Consider the following 19164-nt stretch of genomic DNA (forward strand, 5'->3'; position numbering starts at 1 on the left):
TCCTTGTTTAAAAACACTATGCTCATGCTTACATCACACCTAGTGAATAAGAAGATGTGGCTGTTGTGAGATTGGTATTCATTTAACACACCGTAAAATATTTTAAAGGAAATAACTGAATAATAACAGCTAATTAATACTTCACACATGAACAGAACCTTCCACCAAACAGCATCAAAATTTAGTAATTTCCCGCCTCTGCCAGGGGAAAGGAACAGCAGGCAGTAACTTCCCCATATAAATAAAGTCAAGCTATCAAGTCTGATGTTATCCAGGCTAGTTAGGTCAGCACATTTAGGCAATGGCTCGTTTGGTATTGTTGTTGTACTGCCGTGCAGGGCCCTTTCGGTGAACCAAAACCATTACTAAAAAAATGATGAGGGAATTGCTGAAAAGGGGAAGACTGGAGCAGACAATGCATCTTCGATACCTCCTGGTACCAGTTTGTTTGAATCTGGACCAGCTTCACAACACAAAATGTCAAGCTAACTTTAGGCATCTTCGTACTATGGGTCCAGCTCTACGGTTGATTAGATTAGGTTCCATGATTAGATTATCTTTATTAGACTGTTGTACTTAACATGGTCGTAGTCACGGCAGACAAGGATAGCCAGGGTATAACACAGTGCTGATCTTACCTTATACAAAGCACATTTCCCAGTGATTGAATCCCTCAGCATCTCAAAACCCAAGGACCTGTGATGACAAGACAAATCCTCTGCAACAGTTTTGTAAAGTCACCCTCTTTCTCTGGCCTTCCAGCATGGCTAAATGGTGGAACTGGATGAGTTCTCGTACTGAAACGCGAGATATCTCGGTGATAACTACACCACCACAGTTTAGCATTAGCAATGATTAGATTTTGGCGTCTGTCTTGAGTCATGCCTAAAGTTTAGCTTGTTTAACAGTGTTATATTGTTTAACACTGTTATATTGTAAGATATATACACACATGTAAAATATATAAGATATACATTATAGCTTGAGGCAACCTCTTGAGCTCTAAAAGTAAGTTCTATTACTGCCAAACATAATTATACTAAGTTCATGCTGCAGTGGTACATACAGAATCTATTAAATTCTAGATGTTCAAGGATTACCACGTAGAGAACCATTTTACATTTGTATATATCTGCACTGGTTTCCAACTTTTATTTAAAAGATGCTTGTAGAATGAAAAAATAAATCCCTGGCTAAAAGACAGTATATACATTTAAAGTGCTGCATATCAGCAACTCCCAAGAGGTGGTGGTTTTTTTTGAAACTGCGTACAGGGTTCAAATTGTGAGAAAAGCAAGTGAATACACCACAGATGTTTTTCGTGTGCGGCTGAAATGACATTAGTGAACATTAGAGCAAATAACTTAATCTGGTCAGTAAAAAAAACAAACCAACCAAATAAAAAAACCCCAACAAGTTTAAGGTGCTGCTGCTTGTGCTGTGTTTGTTTTGTGGATAAAGAGATGAACTCATGTTTTACAGATGTCAACACTTGTCACCACTATCAAATTCAACTGAAAAACCCCTACTGCACACTTTCAAAAACACCTCTTATGCAACGTTATTTTCTAAAAGGTATATAGCCCTCATGCTTCCAAAATTGCTAATCATGCTTAACCAGTTATCCTGTACCCTTTCTATCATATTGTGAAACATATGTGCTTCGGTTGCAAATGTTCTAAAAATAAGTATATGCATGCAGTTTTATCAATTCAAAAGAGAGAACCTATAAAGGCTTAAGAATTTAGGATCTACATCATCTTCAGTGGCATGCAGCCTTGTGGATGGTCAAAGAGACAGCAGTTCCAGGACAGAAAAGAGTACCTGTTAGCTAGCCACAGACAACAGCAATTCAAACACCAAATAGCAAAAGCAGAGCAGATTTATCCTTTCCCTTTAGGAAATTCTATCTATCTCTGCAACTGTTACAGAGCTCTAGAGGGAATGAAATCTGTCTTTTCAGTAGAACAGGAAAAGACACTAAACAACACACCTGTTGACTGATACCTCTCTGATAAATGCATAGCGTGTGTTGCATGTGGCTACACTTTAAGCATCTTCCTTGACATCCTTTAGTGAAACTGACCCTGAAAAAAGTGCAAATGAAATTCACATACAAGTTTCTGCCAAGTTTTGACATGACCCTAGAACATGTTCCTGGAGACTATCTGACTGTGAAGCAGACATGCATTTTCTAAGGAGTCATATGTCACTGCCACCAGCAGTCAAACGCTATACAGAAATTGGCATATTTAATAAAATGCCATTGAAATGCATTCTAGCTAGTACACTGCTAAATGACATGCCAAACTCCTGAACCAAAATACTCATCTTCAGTGTCACTGGGTAACTACCTGGCACCAAAAAAATGGTATTTCCATTAGAGCCATGTATTCATCACTTCTATGTTGGGTAAACATTGGAGTTCAAACTGCATTTCCATGAGGGAGTTCAATATGGTGTAGATGGTATGGTGTTGTGAATTTAAGCTTGATGCAAAGTTGTAGTAGTAGTAGTAAAGTCTTTAGTTCAGCAAGATTCTCATTTCACCAAGAAACATCTTATTGAGTTTTCTGTGAGCTTTATGTACTTTAGGTCTGCAAGGTCAGGTCTTCTGTATATATCTTAATGATTTAACCAAAAGAACAATTTTCATACCAATACACAAAGTATGATATAGCAAGAAAAGAGGGAAAGCTGTTTCCCTTTTAAGCTAGTAACAGGCACAAAAATTTCTAGGTAACGTCTTTTTGTTCAGTTCAGTATTTCCTCATAAGAAATAAATGGCTTATACTTGAAACGGTTGGGGGCCCCAAGAACAAGGAGGATGTTGTAAATACCTTAGACATTCGACTAACCTAGTTATATAAATAAACAAAGGGAGCCTTTTTTTTAATTTAGATGGGTATATCTCACTTCAGACAACTGGGCCTTGAAAAGATAGTTTCTAATTAGGATGGCTGTATTTCACTTCAGACAACTTGGCCTTGGGAAAACAGAGGCACAGAAACCTAAAGATAAGGGAGTTGCAACAGCTGCCTTGAAGGACATAGCTTACATGACCTACGTGATCCATGGACTGAGTTTGCGTGAAGCAGGGATCAGTCAGCGAACACAGTGAGGAAGACTACAAGCCTTCATCTGAAGACCCCTGACGACCACCAGAGAAAACGACTGCGCATGCGGAACGGACATTTACATATATTAATGAGTCCCGGGAAATCTCATGACTATGCAAATGAGTTATTGGGAATCTTATGACTATGTATAACTTTATGGTATATAATCTCTGAAAATCTGCCAAATCGTCGGAGCACTCATGGTGGATAATCCCCAGTGCTGCCCAGCGCTGCAATAAAGAATGCCTGCTTAATGACACACTCTGGTGTTATTGAGTTTTCTTTCGGACTCCTTACCCAGCCGCATCTAGCTTCCCACTTCGGTGAGGAAAGTTAGAAAGCAAGGGGGTTTGGAGATCTCCGATTTTTGTATCATACTTACTCAGCAAATGATGAGAGTTGTATATCTGAAAGGAACAAAGCACCATATGCATATGGTTATGTCTTCCTATGTATGAAAACTTAGTTTGATCAGAAAAGGAAAATCTGAAAAATTGTTTTTCATAATTTACACTCAAAGAAAACCAAAAATAATATACGAGCTTCCTAGGAATGCTCTCCCCTCAAACCATCCTTGTAGAATAGAGCATACCATTTTTAAATTCAACTTTCCTTTTTAAAAATGCAAAATTGTTTACCTTTTGTTAAATAAAAGAAAAAAAAAGCAGCCTGGAAAAGAGAGAAGGTTTAACTGGTTCAAAAAGGCAAGTTTAGTATACAAGTTGCTGTGCAAGAGAGGGGAAAAAAATCTTTCAGGATTTAAATACGAAGATACAAGTATGACAGGTTTAACCCTTACATAAAGCCAGAAAAATGTTAAGAGGTTGAGGAAAATATTATTCATCTGATCTTTACAATCATCTCTTGCTTTTACTTTCCTGAATATCAAATTGTGCTGTCTCTTGGATATACATTCAAAACTACCATTAATACCAGTGAAAGTTAAATGTCTGAAACACTAAATGGAGAAGACACTATTGTCATTTTGCTTGGAAGACACTATTTTCAGAAAAAAAAAAACTGACTGAATGAGCTAAATAACAAATACAAAGTTCCATTTCCTCTGAGAATTCAGAGTGTCAACTTTAGTATTAACTATGCTGCCAACTTAAATTTCTAGCCCAAACTCAGAGTTTTCACTGTTTTCGAGGCGGAATGGTTTTAAACTGAAAGAGGGTAGATTTAGATTAGATATTAGGAAGAAATTCTTTACTGTGAGGGTGGTGAGACACTGGCACAGGTTGCCCAGAGAAGTTGTGGATGCCCCCTCCCTGGAAGTGTCCAAAGCCAGGTTGGATGGGGCTTTGAGCAACCTGGTCTAGACGATCTTTAAGATCCCTTCCAACCCAAACCATTCTATAATTCTATGAAATACAGTACAAAAATTGAGCAAGCTGTTCCTGACAGTAAACAGATACTACGAAAACGAAGTCCTCCTAAGCCCTGATAAAACAAACATCATGAAATAGTACAGACAGTATCCTGATGAACCCACAGGCTGCAGGTTATGGGGAAAAGGAAACTATAAATCTTTGCAACACTGTGTTTAAGAGAAAGCTGTTAGATGCACTGAAGGTGTATTAGCTACCTAAGTCCTGAAAACTGGATTCACTGAAATTCAGGGAAGTCCTGGCTCTTCACTCTCATGGAAGAGGGGAAAGGATTCAGGGTTGACTGAAATTAACTGAGATCTTAGAGATCACTTTTAGTTACTCCAGTGGGCTTTGGATAAAGACTTTAATGTGAAACTCACTTGGCAATCAACAATTTTTACTATTTTTTAATTTTATTTCTATCTACATGCTTGTATATTAGCCTGCTTTTTATGTATTTGTTAACATTTAATATGGTCATTTCATTCTTAGGGTTCTGTTTATTGTAACTGTTCTTTGCATAAAAATTATTTTTGCAGAATAATAATGCTGTTTGAAGAATAACTCCAGAGAGCTACACTTGAGGTTCTTCTCTAGAGGTGAGCAAGGTTATTATAATATTTCATTACCACAAAACAATACATCTTCAGATAGAGGCAGTATTAGCTTGTAATATTCCTTGCTACCATGGTACCAACTTTTCCTTGTAAAGCAATTTAATCACTTCCATATTGGTTATACATGAAATATTAGTGCTATGCTTCATAGGGGACACTGCCTGAATTTTCACTACATTGTATTGTTATATTACTTATACAGTTAGAAATTCTATTTGTCTTTAAGCATGTCACTGCATCTCATTGAAAAATGTCTAGCCTAACTAAATTTTACTAGTAAAAAAAAAAAAAAATGCATTTTTCCAGTTGTAAGTCCTCAATTCAACCAGTCTGGGGTTCATTACAGATTTTCTAACCCCCACGTCATCTCCACGGTTCTTCTAATTATCTTTCATAACACCACCTATCAGAACTGTTCAAAGACTATAAATCACATAGATTTTAAGATCCCATGAGATAACCTGGTACTGTAACTATATTCTTATCCATCTAACATTAACTATATTCTTATCTAGCTACTATATAGCAAAAGAAACTAACACTACAACAATTTGTATTTTTTTACATATGAAAGATGTGGTCATCACCTTCAAAAGGTTAACATGGTATTATTTTTCAACACTGAAAATATATGAAAGTCAAACAAATTATTTTCTCTTTCTCCATTGAAATAGTCTATCAGATAACAAGGCAGAGCTACCTTTATTAGTACTATGCCCTTTTCAGCAAATCAGGCAAAAACATCACCCAGTGAGTTATGAAATCCTGCCACATAAGAATAACATGTACAAAACCAAAGCAATTACAAAATTCACAGATAGTACACAAGACAACATAATGGATTAACAATTTAGGCATGCCTAAATATATATGTATGTACTGCATATTTAGAAGGCTTTTGAATTAAGATGAAACTAAAGTTCTGATCAGCATTTTTATCGTCACTGTGGAAATGCTAGGCCAGGTCCTCAGGTGCATGAAGTCTCACTCTGCAAAAGCAGCAAGCTGTCACGAAGCCAGTTAACAGCTACTTGATTCTGTATTGTCCTCAGCACCAACACAGATTTGGCTTATGCCACCCGGCTAAGGTTCCTAGGGGACCAAACTGTAGTATCCTTCAGCTTCACCCATCCAAGCAGGTACAAGTGCCACCAGGTACACATGTGTGTCCGTGTGTCTGAGAGCACTTTCAGACCCAGCAGATCTCATCTGGCTCTCCTGGCTTCTCTCTAGCGGCTGGGACCAATTAGTTACAGCACGCAGTGGCCAGAATGCAACTTGGAAACTGATCCACCACATCCAGCCAGCACTACTGCTCTTGATCATCTCTGGCCTAAGCAAATCTCTGGTGATCAGAGCAGCAGGGAATCCGGGAGCCAAAACTGACAGCACATCACTGCTGCATTGTGTAGAAACTTCTTAACTTGTTCTACAGATAACTCAGTCTCAAAGACTATAAAGAAACAAGTATTACTAAAAGCATCATTTGTAATGTAACTAATACTAAAACTGAATTCCAGTATTAATCACTGTACTTTTTATTCAGAGGATGTTTCAACATATAGGATAGTATATGCTTCTGTCTATCTGTGCACACATGCTATGTCTTAAAGAGAACTACAAAACACCTTTTAAAAAGAAAAACGTAATATTTTTAATACAGCTGCTTGAAGTCATGTTGTTAAAACTGTGACTGAAAATTACTTTCAAACAAGTGCATGTTGCATAAGTGTAAGCTGGCTTATAGGTCATATTGCCCCAGTAACATAAAAATTGATAGAGTTTGAAAGATGAGCAAAACATATTTTTAGAAAGTTTGGGTAGATCTATAAAAGTTGGAAAAACCATGGAAAAACTTATTGGTATCTTGCTAGAAAGAACTGCATTAACAATAATTCTGGATAGTAGAGGCTCTAAGTTAGTTCCCAAATACCAGGTAACATGCCATCAAAGTGAAAATCACCTGAGCCCAAAAGGTCTGATACAGAAATTACAACAGGTCTGAGTCTTCATTTCACTGACAACTGTACAAAGTGCATAGGACTTGCTCAGATGTAATTGGCATCTTTGCTCATGTCAGAAGTCTCGCTCCAGGGCAATCACCTCAAACAAGTATCTAATAGTGAAATGAAAGCTGAGCAACCACACAGAAAATAGGGACATACTTTACAAAACACAAGTTGCACTAGCACTTTTATGTTGCTTACTTTTACTGGTTTATAAAGAAATTTTCCTTTCTCAGAGTTTCAAATTATGAGGATGATTTCCAGGTGACCTCAGCTGTGACACATTAACCAATATATGGCTTCCCCAGACTTTGTAGTTATTATAGTAATATATAGTTTAAAATTCTATAAAATGGGAATGGTTTGGCCCAGGCTCAAACTTCTATGCCTTGGTGCCTACCTCTAGGTGGACCTGTGATCCCATGACAGCCAGCCAGAATGATCTACAACAACCCAGCCAGCAACAGTCAGGTGCCTCAGTCAAAAGCCAGTGATGAAATGCAGCAACAGGCAGAGGCTCAGGGAAGTCTTCTGCCTCCAGGTGGGGTGTCTGTTCCGAGAAGTCCTTGTAGGGCAAACAAAACCTAGCAGAAGCCTACTGTCACAGTCTCCCTGTTATATGATCCACTGCTTCTGCTGCATCAACCACATTCTTTCACACATTTTACTATGACTTGATGCATAGTCTGATACCTAGTACAAGTGTAACATCTTCAGAGGAAAACCTGTTACTTATGACTCAGTTATTTTCTGTGCAATTTTTATTGAGCCATTTTGCAGTGTGTCATTTTATGTTTTACTTTCTAAAAAGAATTAATTAATTTTGTTTCAGAAAACTGAAATGACAAAATGTCTGAAAGTGGACATCTGATGCCATGGCATGACTTCCCTCTCCAAAAACCTGCAGGTGAGCTTTTTGCTTTTACTAGGAAATTCTCTTGCCACCTCCTTTTGTCATGACCATTTCTGAGATTACAGAACTGTCTAATTGTGTCAGGTGATAAAGAGCAATTTTACAATGTGAGGTGCAGTACCAAATTCACTTTGCAGAAGACTTTAGCTGGTATCAATACCAAATTTTAAAGAGGAAGAATTACAGTTTCTTCTTTACAAATGAAAAATAATTCACAGCAAACATCTTAGTTTGGAACTTTTCAACAGAGTTGTCTGTTTATGTTTAGAATTTGAGCCATTTACAAACGATAGTATTTCATTTCCCTTTTAAATGAGGATATTACTGAATAAACAGTATAGAACTTCTAGAAGTTAGTTCTTAGTTTAACTAGTTTCTTGTTTGATGCCTCTATGCACACTTCTTTTGTTCATACCCACACCTATCAAGATGTGTTTTCTCCAGAGAAATATTCAGAGTAAGATAGCCATAATACGGTATTTCAATATCTCCTCCTCACTTGTAACTAGGACATAACGTGTTGAATTCTACTCCCATTGAATTCTAATTCCACAAACTAGACAGAATATATGGATAAAACAATTTTATCCCAGTATATTTTCCATGTGAAATGTTTAATATGATCCAACTTGCAACATCAGTAGCAGACCGGATGCTCAAATTCTATTCCAGACTACATAGTCTGGAACAGACTATAATAGTCTGTTTCAACCCCTGATTTATCAATGGGAATGTTTGACTTTGTACAGTAATCTGAAATCTGCACATGAAAATTTCCAGCAAGTAGGCCAGTCTCTTCAGAGTTTACAGAACATTTTTTCACCTGAGCTGCAACACAGCAAAACATTTGTGTAATAGGTATTACAGAGCAGAAGTAGTAATGTGCTCTTTAACAAACCGATAGGATAGAGGTGAATCCCAAGCAAGTATATGCAGACTTGAGACATTAGACTCAACCTAACCTAGTTGCCACTATTGGGTAAGAAACTTCCATTTGAAGCTGAATTCATGTGATGAAAGCCTGTAGTATGATCAGCTATGCTCATACATTTGAATCTTTCAGCCAACTTTCAGCAGTGCTATGTTACTTCTTAGCTTATTTTAAGAAAATACAGTAGCAAACGACATATAGCAGAATTTGTTTTATGATTACATTTGAGATAAGATGTATTTTCTGGGACCTTTTAACAAACACCTAGCATACTCAAAAGCTTGGCAAAAAGAAAAACTAGCAGGTTTACTATAAAGTCTGAACTCCAAACAAAATGTGTTACTTTTCTACATGAAAAAATCTTGCAAATTCTGAAAGCTTTAAATAAACTTTTATAAAATAAATTTTTACAGTACAATGCCATGAATGTACTAATGCCACTCTTACTAGCTGCCTAACAGACCAAATGATTTATTGAGATTTAAAGTGTCTTCTTAGAAAATGCACACGGAAGAAATTAACTGGTTTTGAATATTTTGTGGATGCCCATAGCAGTGTGTCTTCCTTTACATGTACCATACTACCTACATGAAAGTATTTTTTCTAGGGAAGAGCATATTAAAATTTGGCTGCTGATTCTGAAGCATCTTATAAAAATGTTAGATGAATGATTGCATACATCTTAACACAATAAGATATTGTCATAATTAAACAATGGGAGACAAGTTCCACTTTTTATGCTGATAGTCTGTTTAAGGCAGATAAGCAGAGTAAATGGCACTGCTCTATCACTATGCTGCTAAATTTATTCAGCACAGATTCATCAATTACCACTACCATGGCCTGTAAGTACTGAGGGGAAAAAAAAAAAAAAAGACTGTGCAGACTATACACTAACAGTGTTCGTGTCCATCCGTGACATCCTTGCAGGCTATCATTAACTCACTATTCCACATTAAACTAATCTTGAGCTGCATCAGCCAACCGAAAGCCAACTACAACTTTGCAGCTACTGTACACAAGGACATGTCTGGCATGAAGTAGCACTAGGTGAGTTTCAAGCACACCATGCAAAAGGAATACACCAAAACCTTTTCCTGTGGCAAACAACTGCCTTGTCCTGGTTGCTACAGATTCCAGCAAACACCACCCATTAAATAGATCAGGGAGCTGACTTTAAAACACCTGTTACTAAATTCAAATAGTAGAAATATTGTATTTGTTACATACTTGAATACATGTTAATTTGAAAAAGCTATTTTGGTGAACTGTGTTATGGTGCAAAACAAAATGAACGAAGAGTCCTATTGCTGCAAATAACGACAGTTGGTATCACAGTCTTTTTGACAGCCTGATTTACACAGCAGACGACCTCATCAATGGATAGTAGAACAGCTGGAGCCTTCCTTCAAAGGATGTCAAATATAACTATTTAAGCTAAATATTTAAATTCACAAAGCAATAGGTTGACTACTAAAATAGCCCTGTACTTCTGCCAAGTACTTTAACAACAATAAATCAAGAAAACAGAACAGCGCTCCAGGCTGCGGTTTGACAAGCACATAAGGCAATTTAACTGCTACCTGTCAACCATCTTGCTTTCCTCTTGCATTTACCTTCATAGTTCTATGTCCTCCCTTGCATCAGCCTTCATAAGGTCCTCTGTGAAGCAGATTCAAGCTGGCAGAAAGTGGTTTTCTGTTTTGTTTTTTTTTAAACCAGTGGCCAGTGGGAAGGAGTTGTCTTCTGCCAGACTAATGTGCTTAAGTGGTTCTGCAAAGGGTTAGGAAGGATGGAGTCATAGTGACTGGGAGAAGGGAAGACAGGATCATCACAGACAGCAGCTGGAGTCACTGCTGTGAAACCACATTTATTACTAAGTAACGCCAAGTAATAAAGCAGCATGCAAATAATACGTTCCTAATGTTTCTTTAAACCTCACTCTCAATACTGTTTGCAGTGTAGCAGCTCTTCGAAGTGACATGCTCTGAATATCAAACGACTAGTCTGTTTTTGAACAAGTAACATGAAGCGAGCCTTTCTATATTGTAGGCTTCCAGCCTAACCTCCAATGAAACTGGGAGGGAGAAGGGGAAAAGCTTTGCTTATTATTTTCATGTTACTAGGAAATGTAGTTCACAAATGGAAGGTGATTAATTAAGTGGTACTGGAGCTGGACTCACTGGACTGTCGTGTAATGAATCCGTAGAGAGACTAGGAAAGCATTAAAGTTATTTGCATAAACATCACTTTGCACTCCGATATTTTTAAAAGCTTCTTTGGTTTTAATTAAGCATAATTTTAACTGCAACCAATGAGGATCAAATGCTACACACCACCATTCTCATCTCCCCATTCAGTGCAGTTGGATTAAGTGCTATGAATGGCATCTTTCAGAGTTTTTCTTTTTTATCTGGTCTGGGTTTCTGGACACAGCTTTAACCTGTTATTCTTCTGAGCTCATGTTTGTTGAGGCTTAAAGAAAAAAAAAAGACAACAAAAAAGCAAAGCCTGTGTTATGTACAAGTCATTTTTAAGATCTACGAACACCTTGACTAATTTGCCACGACACTTTTATCCCTCTTAGACATCAGACGTACACGCAAAAAACCTCATAAGGAATTATACTGTTGGCAAAATTTGGACAAAGACAAGAGGTTGCCTTCAAGCACAGAAGTAATGCCATGCTGATGGCAAAGAACTCCAGAAGCACCATGTGAAACTCATGAGTGGACAAAAAGATGACAAATGAGCTTCAGTGTAGATACACATAAGCTAATACATCTAATGAAAAATAATCTAAATCACATAAACACCATGCTGATAAATGACTGAGAAGAAATCTACAAGTCATCATTGACAGATCCCTGGAATTAGCAGGTTTATGTTCAACAGCAACCAAAAAACCTAGCAAAACATAGGGCATCATCAGGAAAGGCACTGAGAACAAGACAGAGTGCATTTATACAACCTTGGTCCACCCACATCTCAAGTAGTATGTGAAGTTCTGGTTCTGCATCTCCAGGACAGACTCTAGTCAGAGAAGGGCAAACAAAATATTAAAAGGATGGAGTGCCTGCCTTAGAAAAAAAGACTAAAGAGGCTCTTCAGTTGGAGAGAAAGCTGAAGCAAGATATGATCAATCAAACCATGAAGGTGGTAAATAAACTAATGTAAAACTTCTGCTTGCTAGATCCTCCAGTAATAGAACTAAGGGACATTTAACGAAGCTGGTAAGACATTTATTTATAAAAGATTAAAGTGCTTCTCTACAAAGCTAGTAGTAAGCTTCTGGAACCTACCACTACAGGAGGCTGTGAAGGTAGCAAGCATCAGCAAGTTTGAAAAAGACAAGTTCTTGGTTGGCAGGTCCACAAACGGGCTCTAAAAGCACTGAGCAGATATATACCTACCATCCCTAATATGAAAACTAAATATGCGGGGAGTGTACAAGGGAACAGTGGCTAGGTTTGTGTACAGCCCCTAAATAGCATCCCTTAACGTCACTGTTGGACACCAAAGCCTGAGTAAGAAGGCCATTGGTCTGACCCAATAGAGCTTTTCTGATATTCTTAATTTCAATTTTCTCTAATATCTTCTGTTAAGCTCTGAAAAAAAACACAAAAAAGTTACATACTAGCTTCTTAGCTGTGAAAGATACAGATCAGATCTGAATAACAGCAGACCTCCAGTGTAAATTCTAACACACAATATCCTACGTTAAGCAATAAATTAGCACTATATCTTTAAACAAAAGTAAGTGTCAGACCCAAGAGGAAATATTTTAATTACTCCAGCCCAGTGTGACCCCTACAAAGCCACAGATGTTGTTCCACAGCAGGATCAGCTGTTTTGGTGAAAATGTAGCCACCTGCTGAGGGACAAAAGAAACAAACATCAGCCCCTCAAACAGCAGAGCTGCAGAACAGCTCAAAGGGAGGCAAGGTTAGGCATGTAAGTCAATCACATTTTCACTACAGCAAGTCTCAAAAGATAGTAAGAGTTAAAGCTTATTGGTGCTCAGATGGCAGTCTTAAAAAACTTGAGTGCAAAAGCCAGTATCCATAGGGTATTTTCTGCCCTCTTCTACAGCAAGTATTTATACATGAAATAAGGATATTATAACTGAAGTATTTTGAGGCTACTGATAATACAGAACACCTGCAAACGGAGAAGGTATGCTGGCAACACTGCGTAGAAATGAATAAATATAGCTCAACAGAACTCTCACGTGGTTTCAACTGTACAGCGTATTCTTCGCTCACTTCACTCCTACCGTTAGCTCCCTCTCCAGTATTTGGTAACTTCTTGTCATTCAGAAGCAAAGAATGTATACTTATGTATTTCATAAATATATGTAGTGATACATTATGTTGTAGATTAAATTAGAATTTTCATATATATGCATTAAATTATATATTTTCATATCAGGGAATATGGGAATAATAAAGTGCAGTTTTGATGAGTAACTATTACAGATATTTAGATTACTCCCAATAGTTTTGGAGGTTAAATTGAGAATCAGAATGCAGGAGGGTTAAAAAAGTGTCCACCCCACACTACACCTGCAAAATACCTAGGAATTTTACATTTTAGGTAGTGATACAAGAAGAGGGGTGTGCTCACAAATGAGATTTGTAATTCATTATCACACCTTGATTCATCTCTGTATTAATACAACCTACAAGCAGGCCCAAGGCTTAGAGACTCGTACATCCTTCCTTTCTCCTGGATGAACTCTGGAAAGCTGATCTCAGCCACCAACACATCTGCAGTCTGCACAGCTCTGCCGAAATTTACACCTGCCTGCCTATCAGTCAAAGAACATCTTCACCTCTCTCCCTCTGCTACTCTGTTGAAGAGCTGTGTCCTCAGCATCAGGAGCTGAATTCCCATGTCCTGTTTAAGAGTACCTTTTGTTAACTGCCTTGGAAAGCATACACAGGAGACACAGGAGCTGAAGAAGAGCAATATTGGTCATTCACATATGCCTTTGGCAGTGGTGGGCAGCAGCAGATACTATCACCATTTGGAAACATCTGAAGCCTGTGAGTAAGTGACAAAGGGAACACTTGGATGTGGAGGCATTTTATACTTCTGTTTATCTGGAATTCTGCAGAGCTTCCATACATCAGTGTTTACAGTCTCTGTGTTTGCTGGAGACAGTACTAACAGCTACGAGTAAGTACTTCAACTGCAGTTCAAAAACAGCATTAGCTTTTCGAAAAAGATCAGTGTACCATTTTCATGATCTAATACAACCAGAAGGAGATACATCATTCATTCGTCTTTTCTACGATCTTCTGCAACTGTTCAGTAGTTCAACTAAATGTACATATATACTTATTTCTAAAAAAGCATGCCACTTGTTTTCCCTAGCTGTATCAAAAAAATAATTTTCCTACTACTCATGGCAAATTACATCAATAATATTTTAGTACCCATCTTTATCTAAGCAAATAAATAGGCAGCAGGTTGGAGAATGCGACAGGATTGACTGCTTCAGTTCCAGATTTATTAGATTGCATATAGCAATACTTCCCTGTAAAAATTATTACTACAAAAGCAGCTTAGGAAAATCCAAGATTTTCTTTTTTGTTATTTTAATGAGCGTCCTTCCAGTTGGGAGGCATACAGACGGACTCATTTTCTTTTATATAGAAGAAAACTATGAAAAAGCAAACTAGCAATCTCCGAAACTTCTGCATTCTCCTCTAGCTTTAACTAGGTATGAACACTATATAATTATAATAATAATGAATATTAGTAAGTCTATAGCTCATGAATATTTTTAGCCAGTAAATAGTTAATATATTTATATACACTTTAGTGATGGGACAATCCCTGCTCCAAAAAAGTTCATCACTTATTAACATACAAAGAAGAGAAATCAACACTGAATTGAGCACCCTGCTGAAGATACACAATTGAAGTGTTTTGATCTTTTAGAAAAGGTTTCCTAAGAACTCCGAGGAAAAAGAGTAGTTAAGACAAAGATAGGCTATGTAGCACATACAGTGGCATACATTCTCCTGCATGCATGTCCTGAGAACAATCCCAGTGCAACAAGTATCATGAATCAAGACTATTTATGTGCTGAAGGTTCTACAGTTTACCCATTCATAAACTAGATCTTTAGATTAAAATTTGGTGTCACTCATAAGGGGAAAAAAAAAGCTTGGTGTTTTCAGCCTGTAATCTTTGCAAAAAATCTACTGCTCTCTGCCACAAAACCACCACAAAAAATTGGGGTCTTCTTTCCTAAGAAAGCACCTAAGGAAAAGATAGGTGAGGTATGAGGCAGACTGGCACAACTGAGTGCATCTCAGACATTGCATCATGGCTATGTGCAATGTACTTGGATCAGGATTGCTCTCTAAATTAAACTAAAATACTCCAAAGGCATTGATTCAAATTAACTAAATGAGGTTTCTGAAAAATAGGTTTGCCAATATGACATTTTGCTGGATCCATCCAGAATCGGTGATGTACAAGAAACTGAAATTCCATTAGCAATTTATGTTCTGTCAAAAATGATATTTAGTGGATAAGTATGCAGGGAGGGAACAATATCAACCTGTATCAGTTATAAATTCCACACCTCAAAACTTTTATGCTTACTAGTGCCTTCCCCTCAGCTGTAAAACTGGGCTCCAGCTCTCCAAAGCAGAGCACGTATTTGTAACAACAGGGCATACGCTGGTTATGCATCCTTGCCATCTATCACATGATTTTTAAAAATTCTGAACGCATGTTATGCATCACATGACTGAATGTGTCCTTATAACTGAGTTAATGGATCAGAATGCTCTGCACCCAGAAAGACAGAACCAAATCAATACACTTCTGGGAAGTAGGGGAGGAAGCTTACAGCTACAAAAGAATGAAAATACGAATCAAATTAAACGCTCTTTATGTTTTCTGCAGACAACGTTTCTTAATGTTTAAAATGCCCGACCCATCGCATGCAAAATAATCAAGAGATAACAGAAACTATTTTCTTGTCAACTGCTAATTGTGGATGCTTCCTACTGAATCAGTGTCAAAACTCCTCTTTATTTCCACGATCGAAGGATCGGGTCCACCATCGCAAAGTCCGGCAGCACCCTAACGATTCCTTAAAATGTTACATAATCAAGACGCTGAATATTGACATTAACGTCTATTAAAGAGCATCTAAAGGCTATTTTTTTCTAAATTAACAAGACTTGACAATACTTCAAAGCCTTCCAACACCATCTTCTATCACTGAAGTACAGCAGGCTGAAGAACAATGGAAAAGAGCGCACACGGATAAAGGGGGTTTCATCTTTGGGATTCCTCCGTCCCAACAGCCAGCGGTCACAGACCAACCGCCACCGTCACACTTACTGCAAAATAACTTTTCGTTGAACTGTTCTAACAACTTTAAGGCACAGTCCGCGGCCACAGCAAGGCCGCCCCCTTCCTCCGGCTCCCCGCCTGCGAATCGCCCCGCTGAGCGTCCGCGACCGCGTCCGAGGAAAATCCCCCCGTGACGGGCAGGTCAGGCCACCGCCCGCCGAGCCCCGCGCGCTGCTCACCGCCCGGGGCCGCGCGCGCGTCCGCGCTGGCGGCTGCCACTCCCGCCACCCGCGCGCGAGCTCCGCGAGCGGGGCAGCAGCCGCGCGCCCCCCGCGAGCCGGGCCGCGAGGCACTCCCGCCCGCCCCCCTCAGCTCCCTCTGCGGAAAGCGGGACCCGCAGCACGCCGTCGGGTGGGCGCGGGGTTGGGGGGGGGGGGGGGGGGGGGGGGCGGCGCGGTCCGCCCTTCCCAGCGACCACCCGCACCTCCCCGGCACCGCGGGGCCACCGGCGGCACCGTTCGGCGACCGCCCTCCCCAGCCCCCTCAAGGCGACGGAGGCGCGGAGGGGGCAGCACCGCCGCCCCTACACCAAACCCGACTGGCGGGCTAGTGTCGCCCCCCGCCGCGGCAACCGCGGGCACCGCCGGCCGCCGCCACCCAGGCGGCGCCACGAAAGTTCCCGCCGCGCCGCTGGTCCCGCCCGGGGACCGGGATGGGGCACGGCCGAGAGCGCCGCGCCGAAGGGCACGGCAAGGAGCGGCAAGGGATCGTGCCCGCCGCCCGCAACCCCGGCCCGCCGCGGCCCGCCGCCGCCCGGCGCTGATTGCCCGGCCGAGGCATCCTGCCCGCCCGCCGCTCCGCCAGTGCCGGTACCGGTACCGCTGCCCGGCGCTGCCGCCAGCCCCTTCAGCACAAGGCGTAACGGACGCGCACGGAGGCAGGCATCCACCTTCTCCGCGGCCAGACCTTACCGGCCGTGCTCGCCGCCCTCGCCCGCCTGGGCGCACGCCGCTCCGTGCCGGGCTCCCGCTGCCGCACGTCGCCCCGCAGCCGGCATCACTGCTCCGCCCGCAGCCGCACCAGCAGCCGCGGCGCCCGGCAGCACCGCTCGCCTCAGGAGAGCGCAGCCCGGGCACCGGTGGGGCTCGCCCTCTCCGACTGACAACGGCCGGCAGCCAATCGCCACACGCGCAGCACGGAGGAGGCGGGAAGGTGTGACGAAAAGCGACCAATGAGAGCTCGTTCCTGCAACAGTGCTGTTTCCGGGAGGGGGGAGCCGCGCCAGGCAGCGGGGGTCGCGGCGGGTGTGAGGCGCCGGGGCGCGCTCGCAGGGCCGGTGGCGGGGCTGTGCGTATCGTTGTGCCGAGCCGAACCGAGCCGGGCCGGGCCCGGCCCGAGCGGCGCCGGAGCTGAGGCAGGGCCTCGGCCTCTCCGGGACTCGCTCCAGCCCCGGCGGTGGCTGCCGGCAGGGGTAACGCTTGTGGCGGGTCTGGTCTCGCCCTTCCCCAGGTGGTCTGGAAAACGGGAGCGGGGCTGAGGACTGGCCTTGCAGGTGGGAAGCGTACGTCGCCCTTCCCCCGCGGGTTCAGGAACGTCAAAGTGCTCACCGAGGCGCTTTGTTTAAAAAAAATAAACGGGGAGAGGATGTGTCTTTTCCGGCGGAATCCCGCTGGGCTGAAACCGTGTCTGCCGGCAACATCCCCGCGGCGGCCGGCTGCCGCCCGCCTTGGCATCACCGCGGCAGGCCGGGGACCGCGTCCCGAACGGCCGCCGCTGTGCGGGTGTGCCGTGCCGTGCCGCCTTGCCGTGCGCGGGACCCTCTCGTACCTCTGTCGCCATGGCTGGCGGTGCGCTGTCAGGTTTGTACCGAGTTTGCAAGGCCTCAGAAGTGAGGCTTGTCACACCTGCCGTGCCTGACCTGCCTGCACCTGTGCTTTATTTGATTCAGCTGTGTTAGCAGTTTTGCCGGTGGACCAGGTGTGTCTGGCTAACTTTTGTTTATGGGGTACAACCATAGTTTTGCATCGCCATTATTCTATGTAGAATAGGGTGATAAGGGAAGGGGCACAGGCCTGGTACTGGAGACGTTATGGCTATAAACAGGTTACCCATGGCTGGTTAAAGAAATGCAGGCCTGGAGCTGGACAAAATTGGTTTTGGGGGTAACAAAGAAATAGTATCTAACACATCTAAAAGGCAACATACATAGTAAATTCAAGTGTAGAATTGGAGCTTCAGACCAGTGAAGGTAGAAAAGCATGTTAGCAAAGGCAAAAATGACCGCAAGTGGATCCTAGAGGAGGAAGAAGAAACCATAAACATGAACATCATACTTCTGGCCAAGGGCTCCGAACGCTTACAAGTCACTGTTGTCACCCCTTCACACTCCTAACCTAGAATGAAACTAAGATCAGAGAATCCCGAGGAGCAGGGGAAGGGTGGCTGTAACAGCAGGAAAGGAGTACGAGAACAACTTTAACTGCATTATTATCACTCTTTTTCTGTAGCTAATAATTATTAGACTCTTCAGATTTCAGTTATACTAACAATAAATGTATCTTCCCTCTTTTCCAGTCTCTTTCTCTAAAAAGCTAGGTGAATCGTACTTGAAAGCATTTCAGAAAGATGTTTCACTGCTGGGTTCTTTTCAATGTTGTTGTTCTTCATCCACTGTTTTGTCATTTGCTTGTCAAGAAAAGCCCCTTACCCAATTTTGTACTTCATCCACTGATTCAAAAGGGTGTGGTGGTTTATTAATTCCTAATGGCTTACCATCATATTTCCTTCCTTTTTAGAAATGTTTCTGAAATTAAATAACCTCTCAAGTTAATCTGGTCATAAGTAAACGTTTGTTAGGTCTTAATGAAGGGATTTATTGTTAA

The 19164-nt window shown here is 41.3% G+C and overlaps 1 long non-coding RNA gene across 1 annotated transcript in view; it reads right to left on the reverse strand.

The window, feature by feature from the left end:
- Positions 1-17372, reverse strand: part of LOC137667218 (uncharacterized) — a 31240-nt gene extending 13868 nt beyond the window's left edge. Inside the window, exon 1 of the long non-coding RNA XR_011048765.1 lies at positions 17254-17372. This is a non-coding gene — a long non-coding RNA (uncharacterized lncRNA). The remainder of the gene's footprint in view (positions 1-17253) is intronic.
- Positions 17373-19164: the final 1792 nt, after the last annotated feature.

This window comes from Nyctibius grandis, chromosome 9 (assembly GCF_013368605.1).
Source record: "Nyctibius grandis isolate bNycGra1 chromosome 9, bNycGra1.pri, whole genome shotgun sequence".
In the NCBI taxonomy this organism is placed as follows: domain Eukaryota; kingdom Metazoa; phylum Chordata; class Aves; order Nyctibiiformes; family Nyctibiidae; genus Nyctibius; species Nyctibius grandis.